Raw genomic sequence first — 10,016 nt, forward strand, 5'->3', positions numbered from 1 at the left:
ATATATATCCTTTTCTTTTTCTTCATGTGATATATGTGTTACATCTAATTCTTAAAAGTAAAGATGAATTCCCTGTTGAAATAAAGAAATATTTCGATTTTAGCTTCTTTTAGATTCGATGTTGTCTTTATGATAAGAATTGCTGCTTCTTGTTCATCCTTGTTTCAATTGCTGCTAGACTGACTAGATCCGTGATTAAAGACGTTATAAGTGTGAATATTTGATAGTTTATTCTGATATCTATGTAGGTTAACATTGTGATTCGTTATGATCATAGATTTGTTGCAGAGCAAGCTTAGAAGTAGAAATATGTCACAGAAAGTTTTCTTTTAAGGTAGTTTTCACTTTTGTGAGCCCACTGCTTAGAAATTTCGTTCTTTCATTTTAATATATGCCGTATCAAGTAATGGAACAATATGAAGATGTATTACAGTTTACTCAGTAATCATTACAATATTGCCATTTGCCGTCTGAAATATATATAACTCACACCCCCTATGTATAATTCACACAATGGGGTCTCATAATTACTGGATATTATTTGTAGTACATTCGAAATTTTAGACTTTATGACAACATAAGCAACACTGCAAAATTTGATATCGCGTTTTGTGTAAGAGTTGGATATATCAAACTATCATTAACAAAGAGACTAGTGGTGTTGCTGAATAAAGAAACTGATTAGATTTCATTATATAATAATCAGATTCAATAGATACCTGCTAAATACATCTGCTACTCGGACAATATCATCCAATCTTAGAATTAAGCTATTCTCTGTGCTTTATTTAATTTATATACACGAATTTGCATGGATAGTTACAGAAATTTAACGTTTTCCAGCTAGGCTATCGATTTTTCTTTAACTTCCACAATATGTTAATTTTGAAATTAATTATAGTTAAATTGCTGAAATTCTGTAGATTTTCAAATTCTTAGTGGGCATTATAATTATTTGGTATTGCTATGTCGGTCACTGATCTTCTTTCACTTGCATTTTTGCAGTAAATAGTAAGGCAGTACTAAATGCTAATTGATGGATTGTGTGTATACGAAATTTCCATAGTTTCTTTGCAGGATAGATTTCTAGGAAACTTTTCTCAAAGGACTTGTACCTGAGTGGTGGCTTGTTAATGCTTGACTATTTTCCTATATATTGTAGGAATTAGTGTTACAAATCCTGCTATAATAAGGTGTAATTGTACGAATAGAATATCACAGGCAGAACATTTTAAACAATATTATAGGAATAGCATGGTTATATTGTATCTCATTTATGTTTGTTATGGCGGGACATAATATTAATATCATTACTGACTGTGGCGTTTAGGAATAATGCATACAGCATTGGTAAAAATGCATTATGTTATTATTTTCGTTTAATTTTACATTTCAAATCCCGTCGAAGGCAATTTCAGGTTTCTGGGTTTATTACGATAACTAGGAGACAGATTGCAAATTTTATGTAATCGACAAACTTTGTGTGAGGTTTCTCTTATAAGGCAATATTGATTGGTTACATTTTGCAAAGAATAGTTTAATATTTGCATGAAAACACATGAGTTCGATTAGGACAGGTCAATGACAATATATGACCTTCTTTAGACACTTATTATGAGGGATGTATCAACGAGAATCATTGCATATAGATAGAATCCTGAACATACGTCAGCTCTTAATCCAGGTTTACCATTCGCTGAACAACTGTAGAAAATAACTTTAGCTAAAGAATTTTGATGACATGATCTGGGATAGTGAATTTGGTATCGGTCGTGTGTTTTAATTGAGCGGCAGTATGTTGTGTCCGTAACTAGGGTAGTTTAGTTTTACTAGTTAAGACTTATCAAGATTTGATATATTTACATTTCATTGCAAATCTAAAGATATATATATACATCAAAGAAAGCAACGAGAAAGTAATATCTTTTTTATTCTTGTCTGTATTCAATTTACTGAAACATAGTTTTCATTGATTTCCCAATGTCACAAAATCTAAAGGCTGTGATCTAAAAGAGGCTTTTTAAATGTTGGTAAACATGAAGAGGTAGGAAGAAAGGAAAACCTATTAAACAAAACAGTGATTAAATCAAATAAATATGATAGCAAATGCCTTCTAACTTGCACTTTCGTAACAATTCAGACATCTTTTATATTAAACGAAACAATAACTAGAATAAAGTCTATGATCATAAAACAACATAATATATTCAATTCTATATTATTTCTACATTTTTACAATGCTTTTCAGACATACGTTTGTATTATTCACCGTCTACTCATCACTGAAATGCTATATAGCTATATATACTGACATTCACATTTCAGAAGCCATTTTTTCATAAAATCTGTTTTATAGTCATATCAAATGCATATATGCATAATAAGTGTTTTGGCAGTCATATGTAAAACAATATGCTAAATGGTTCACATATTTATGTAGACGTACAGATAGAATATACACATGTATATATACATATAAATATATCTATGCATACATACATAAATGCACACACGCACACACACACACACACACACACACACACACACACACACACACAAATACTTCTTGCATTTAACAGATAATGCTTTGCATTTGTAGAATTATTTCGAAGTATTTATTCTTTAATTTAATACCCAGGCCGAATATATTACCTAATCAGTAGAGACTAAATAGAAGTGAAGCACATAGTGAAAGGATAAAAGTAAATAGCAGGTCGCCTGGTACGTGTATTTTTTTTTTAAAGCGTTCGCTCGTTACAAGGGCCTTAGACCACTGAAAACGTAAAATCTACTAGAATAAAATAGAAGCTAGAGAGAAGTCAATAGGTGACGGTGTACAATAAAATTAAAAGACTGAAGGTCATAATTGAAGAGAAAAACAAAACAGTGAAAGCGAATTCCAAACTTCAGAGTGCGAGGTAATAAATTGGTACTGTAAAGTGATTTACGACACCTAGGAGGTTGCACAGTATACTGATGAGAACTGGATGCAAGTATAGTTGACCACTGATAAGTTCTTAAGGGAGGAACCAGAGAAATGAGTTCAGCTGAACAATGTCCATGGAAATACATATAGAAAAGAGACAAGGAAGCCTCAGGACGATGATGAGAGAGTTAATCCAATTTAGATGATAAATGAGGATCAATAGCATTACAAATAGTTCCAACAGAGTTAAACAACCCGCAGGAACTCCTGCCCATACGTGAGAGCAGTACTCAATACAGGGGTGAATTATGAAGATAAAGTTATAAAGATAAAGAATAGTCTTTAGAGTGAGATAACTCCTTGGACGAAGGAGTGAGCCTACCTTCATTGCAATCGATTCAATGTAAGTCCTCGCTGCCGAATTATCTCACTGAAGCTGGTGGAAAAAATGATTACGATGGGCGATAGCAGTAGTACAAGCAGGAGAAAACCAGGTTGAGGAATTCAGTTTCAGCTGATATTTACAAGATGGTATGAAGGTGTTAATACCAGTGGAAATCCAGCACAGGCCTCAGGAGGATTAGCAAAAATATCGGTCCAAGGAACGTCACGAAGCAAGTCATGAAAATTTTCCCAGTCATCACGATCATAGCTGTATGATGAATTGAGGATTCTTTGGCAGTAGAACAATTCAGTGAAGCGTCAACTGAAACAACAATGTGATCAGATCCTCCGAGTGGAGAATCATGACAAACCTTACAGATATCAGGATTTGATGCCAAAAAGAGATCAAAGAGGGAGTAAAATGAAGAACGATAGAGAAAGAACAATTTGCTAGTTGAGTGCAGAAGAGAAAGTCGAAAACACATGAAAGACTGCGAGGATCCTCAAGATCTTACTCACGAACGATGGAAAGATTTACACGAGCAAAGACGCCCAAGCCATACATATGATTGCGAGAGTCCTTCCGGTAGAGAGGAAGGTATCAGGGAACAAAAAATCATCTGAAAGAACTGGATTAAGATTGTCTCGCTGAATGCAAGGATGTCAGGAGAGTTCAGAGCAAGAAAAGACTCAACATCCGTAAGATTAAAACGAAGATCACATTTATTGGAGAATGCAATAGTAAAACGAGTAGGTGATTTAGCTGAATCTGGTTTGCAATTTTGTTTACTAGAGAACGCTATGATTAAATTGGTTAAAACAAAAGAAAAAATGGCCAGCCAGGGATGATTTCCACCTTTAGCACTATAATATTACAGCAGAAGAAGTAAGAGTGGCCTTAGGAAAGCCCATCTGATGCAGCTGGAGGGCCATCCATCCATGTGCGACATAACACTACAGATACATCGATATTATACAACTGCTGATAGAGCAGCCTCTCCGTGTGCTGCCAGAGAGCTCGCACTCTTAGCTACCAGTCGGCAGTAACAACCATAAAACTACACAATCCAGTATCCTCACCTAGATCAACAACAAGAACAATGAAACATGAAGACCATACAAACTAGATAATAGACTTCATCAGAGGCTAAGACCGGCGTTCAAAGCCCTAGCCAGAAAACAAGGCTGATAAATCAGCCTCTTTTCAAGTGAGTAAGCTAGGCAGGATTACGAAGGCGAACTCCTAAGGTATTTTTATCGAGATACCATCTCTAGGAAGGTTGCTAACTAAAGCTAAAGTGTACCATCCTACCCTAACACAGTGCTGAATGGCTGTTGACTACGACATTAGTTCCTCCGCCCTTGGACAGGTCTTAATTTTTGTCAGGCGGGGGTGTCCAACAATAACCCTCCTCACCAAGCAACGATCGGTGGGGTTGCCAGTTTAGCCGCCGATGACCTGACCATGCAACAGGTTGTATTGGATTACAGTTTAATGATTTTCTCAAAGTAAAAGTAGTTAATACTAATGTAAGGGCAGAGTTGATTAATATGTATTTACGTCAGTTACTGCTTCATTGCTGGAATTAATATCACCCACCAGTGCGAGGAAAGATGAAGATGAGTAAGAAGTAGATACTTAGATAGAAAGATAGATAGAGAGAAAGAAAGCAGGTGAGAGAGAAAGATAGAGTGACATAGTGTAAGGGAGAGAAAGGGAAAGAAAAGAAAAGAGATAGCAAAATCAGCAATTATATTGTCTCTTTTATGATAATTGTACTGGAAGAAAACGAGTCGGACTAAGAAAACTATAAACAATAAAATGTCACTCAGTGAATAGATTCGGAAATGGACGTGTGGACAGGCATGTAATTGTTTGTACTAACGTGTGTATATATATACGATCGGTACAAAGCGAAGTGCGTCTGCATGTCTGTTTATCTGTTTAATAAGATATTTGTATTGTTGTGTATGTGGAAATCAGATGCCATTAAATTACAGATGCAACGTGACAATATATACGCAAACGTTTTCTCAAAAACATAGTAATTTCATGAATCAACAGTTTATCGATATTTGACTGATACTTAAAGAAAACGGTAAGTAATGCATCACACGTTCTCTCTTCGATTCGAATCTGCAGAATACAAGATAGTTTTCATCTCTTCGTGTGGATGTACTTTTACATCTGAAAATAAATACAATTATCGTGTTATACATTTAACATTGTACACTCTTCTCTCTTAGCTTAACAAGCAAACATTACCAGCACAACGTTGGTGTCAATAAATCTGAATATAGTTCTCAAGGTGTCTTTAACATTCATATGCTTGGTTTCAGCACGTGAATACAACATGAGCGAACGACGGTAAATATAGAAGCCAAAAGAAAAGAAAGCGAGTAACCATGTGTATTTTGTCATTAAACTCGTCGATAACTTAGTAGGATAATCTTCTGTCATGTGAATAAGAGAGGCAACGCCATCTGAGGGAAATTCGACTACTTCTTCTATGAGCCTAAACAGTATTGTAAAAACTCATACTTACTTCTTTGTAGATGGAAATTTCACTGCGTGGTGATGAAGTTTGCTTCTCATTCCTTTGCTTTTGCGTTCAATCTACTGCATCACCCAGTAATCTGGCAGTAATCTCAAGAAATTGCCAGCGCTTTTGATGATAAATCCGCTTGGTCATGTGAATTGGTCATGTAAACAGCTGACTTTTCTACAAATTCGTGTACCTTTAACTCAAATATCCTGCCAAACCAATGTGATTCAGTATCACAAGGCTAGACATCTGAATTATAAACGAAAAAGGGGAAAGAGAAAGATAGATATATAGATACATACATACATACATACATATATAAAGATAAAAAGAGAGAAAGAGAGAGAGAAAAGTGGGAGAGAGAAAAGTATATACGAGGTGAATAGACATCCGTACTGATACTTTATTTATCCAGCCCGAAAGAATAAACAGAAAGGTGGACCACGGTGGCATTTGAAATAAGATACAGAGAATCACCATGAAAACCACATGGTATTCTGTCCGACGCTGAGAGGAGCGTTTCAATTGGTCACTTTTGCAATGATCTTTTGCCACAGACTCGAGTATAAACGCACCAATTAAGATCGCAAGGTTTGAGTCAGACCCAATGTTTATGATTTAATTGGTTCACGGAAACTATGCGGTTGCAAATGTTAGAAAATATCTATAAATGTCGGTTTATGAAGTGTATTATTTTCCATATATCTAATGAATACAAATCCAAATGCATGTATGCCCACATACAGGCAAATACTAGCTCTGATACACATACACAAACGCTTGCATATGTCTAATATTTATATCTATCGATATTCATATTTTGATAGCTTCCCGCATGTAAAAAACTGCAATATATTACTATGGTAATCTAGGTAAGATTTAACTGAAGCGGAAGTAATTATTCTATATGTCAAAAGATTGCTTGTGCATTAAATCCTGACCTTTCATTTTGTTTTCTCGTTTGTACTATGATTACATTATTTTGAGCATTATTCCCGTTGCCGAAGAAATGTTATTTGCGCAACGGAACTGTGGAAATATATACAAACATAAAATCAAATACAAAGAAAAGTAGTACAATCTAAAGAAACTAGAGAAAAATACATTAAGAATAACAGCTAGAAGCAAGGTTGGGTGGTTGCAGTTTTTCGCTTTTGAAACATCATTGCACGTTAGTTTTTAAAGCGCAACTCTTTGGGTAAACGTCGTCTGCATTAGGCTAGGGAAAATCATAAATTATCTTATGCGTATAGCTAGAATTAATAGAAGGAACTCATACATGAAGAGCATTTATTTCATTTCAAAATAATGCTCGCTCATGATTCTGAAGAAAAGAACTTAGTGGTGGACTAATTCTCTGAGGAGAAAATATGATAGAAAATAAATAAAATGTATACAGTGAAAAATCGTAGAAAAGAAGTTATACAGTGGGTAGAACGTATACTTGTGAAATGAGGCCTGACGGATTCATAAAAGAAGGGAAAAGCGAATGGCAGAACATCATGAAATACGTAGACGACAAGGAAGTGGAATGGCGAGAATATTTAGCATAATAAATTTCACTTCTTTTTTTTTCATTTTCTTATATAATTTTAGCCCAATAGATCTTTTCCAATTAGCTCTTCGACGATAAAAATAATTTGATACCATTTGTGAGAAATTTCCTTCTCTAGCATATACTATAATCGACTTTTTTACTAATTTACTCCCGTATAATATTTCCAAGTTTCATGTAGCATGGCTAGATGTCCATTATAGACTTATGTTAGTATCTATCAACCAAATTTAATATAATTTTCAAATTTATTCGAATCTACCCAGTTTGTTCTACATATATCAAGTTACATCTCGTTTGCCAAATAATATTTATTCTAATAGTAGTGAATTCGACAATTCTAATAATAATCTTTATTCCCATCCGTCAAAACTTGTTTAATTTTGTTGCTCATCAGAACTAGACGTTTCATCTCTCACTGACATTTTACCGTATTTACCATAATCAATTCCATTATATCAACTGCTTATATCTGTATTTACAAATTATTTTCATTGATTAACGTCTCCTGTTTCTAACTAGTCGCTCCATATATCTCCATACTGTCTTTCATTTTGTACTTTAACCATACTGCACATGCATTGTATGTACTATAATATATGCATCCATTGACAGGGTTCAACAATATCTCAGTAGTCATTCCCTGTATCTGAATTATCTGAGTGAACTAGATTCAAGCTTCTATTAACAACCACTCTCATTCTTTTAGATATATAGTGTTGTATCTACTTTGTTATATATTTCAGTTTATCCACTAATAGCTTTTATATTTCTGTGTATTCATTAACATCTTGTTATATATTTCTCCATTCATTCTGACAGCTGATGCTTTTGTTTTCTGTAATTTTCAACTTTTCTCATTACTGAATGACTTTTTGTTTTTTGCATTTTTAGCATGCTTATTTCCTTTTTCAACTACATATTGCCTACAGAAGCTTTAACCATTCAAAAATTTACTTCTTTCCCGTTCCTTTGTATTATTTATTTTTCAGAGTCCAATACACTCCTTACTTTCTTTCATTTATCCTCTCAGTTCTTAATTAGTACTTTCTTTTTTAACATTCACTCCATTGAATATGACCTTTCGTTGGGCTCGCAAATCAGCATCGGAGAGTGAAGTCAATACCTATCAAATTGCTTAAGGTGTGATTCAGCTTGTACCTTTTGGAAGCCGGAACTGGAACGAGGTTACAAATGAGTAACCTGTCTAATTTAGAAATAAGATGAAAGGAAATACCCTCACAGATGTTGGTCAACTATTCCCAATTTGTATATCGTCCTTACGTGTTATAGATTACAGCCTAACCTGAGTGTCTTACTCTTGTCTCTTTTCGGTCAAAACTTCGAGAACGTGGTCTCTCTAGCTCCTTGAGGAATGGACTTAATTCATTTACTGAGCTACTCAAAGTCCATCGAAAAGCAGGACTGATTGCCTGCATTTTCGAGGATTGTCGTCACCTTGAAATATTCGTTGTGAAGAATGAAAACATACTGGAGTAAACAGTAGCCATAAGCACGAATGAACAATCTAGTCTATTCCGTAGAAATTGCGGTACAGACTCTGTAGAGTGCTTACAGAAATTCGTGACCTCTGAATAGTCGTAACTAAATACGATGCATTCACTGCCAATTCGAGTTAAATTCTAATAGCACAGAACTGCGATCACACAAGTAATATTAAAAGGCGTGCAGAGCAGCGAAACCATTCAATGGCCTCTCCTACACCGTCATAGCGTTATTAAATACCAAGTTTATCGCCCATTTGTTATCAATTGTAGGATGGATATATCTTCCGGCACTGAAAATCGCCTGTTATTGGTCTTGTACTTTATGGGTCTTCGGATTTAGTAGAAGGAGGTTTTGAAGTAAACGAGATCGAAAAGGCTTAAGACAGTCTTTGTTATAAGTGCATGTTCACACATATAAGCACATATTCTATATGCATCATACTGGACTGGCTAAAAGCACATTCAATGTTCATGCATTATATATATTTTTGGCATATATATGACAAGTAGCGTAAGGCGGCACCTTGGCAGAAATGTTAGCACACCAGGCAAAACTGCTGAATGCCATTCAATCCGTCTTTGCGTTTCGAGTACAAATTCCACCAAAGTCGACTTTGACTTCCATCCTTTTTGGGGTCGATAAAATAAATACATGTTGAGCAATGGGGTTGATGTAATCGACTTGTCTTCTCCGATGGAATTACTGACCTTGCGCCAAAAATTGAAATCAATACATTACTAAAAGCAATCATGCTAATTAAGTAGTGAATTATTTCATCATACACATGCTTCTTGTACGCATATATACTTCTCCATATTAAAAATAAAGTGAAGTAAAGCATAAGTGAGTAGGTTGTTTATGCGACGCGAGATTTTGATACTTTATGCTATGCTTTCATAAAATAAGATAGTAAGAAGAAATATGCAGTGGGTTTTAAGTTTCCATATATCTTATTGCATGTATGTTTACACATTTGCATCATATACGCAGACACACGTACATACACACACCCACATACAGACACATGCACACGTACACGTGTTTGCATATGTATGCGCGTGTATATATATATATATATATATATATATATATATAT

General features: G+C 34.7%; 1 protein-coding gene across 1 annotated transcript in view; it reads right to left on the reverse strand.

The window, feature by feature from the left end:
- The window catches only part of LOC106871357 (growth hormone secretagogue receptor type 1), an 878,042-nt gene that overhangs the window by 425,277 nt on the left and 442,749 nt on the right, over positions 1-10,016 (reverse strand). Inside the window, exon 3 of the mRNA XM_052967163.1 lies at positions 5,857-6,105. The gene's annotated coding sequence lies outside the window, so the exon portion shown is untranslated. The remainder of the gene's footprint in view (positions 1-5,856; positions 6,106-10,016) is intronic.

This window comes from Octopus bimaculoides, chromosome 1 (assembly GCF_001194135.2).
Source record: "Octopus bimaculoides isolate UCB-OBI-ISO-001 chromosome 1, ASM119413v2, whole genome shotgun sequence".
Lineage (NCBI taxonomy): Eukaryota > Metazoa > Mollusca > Cephalopoda > Octopoda > Octopodidae > Octopus > Octopus bimaculoides.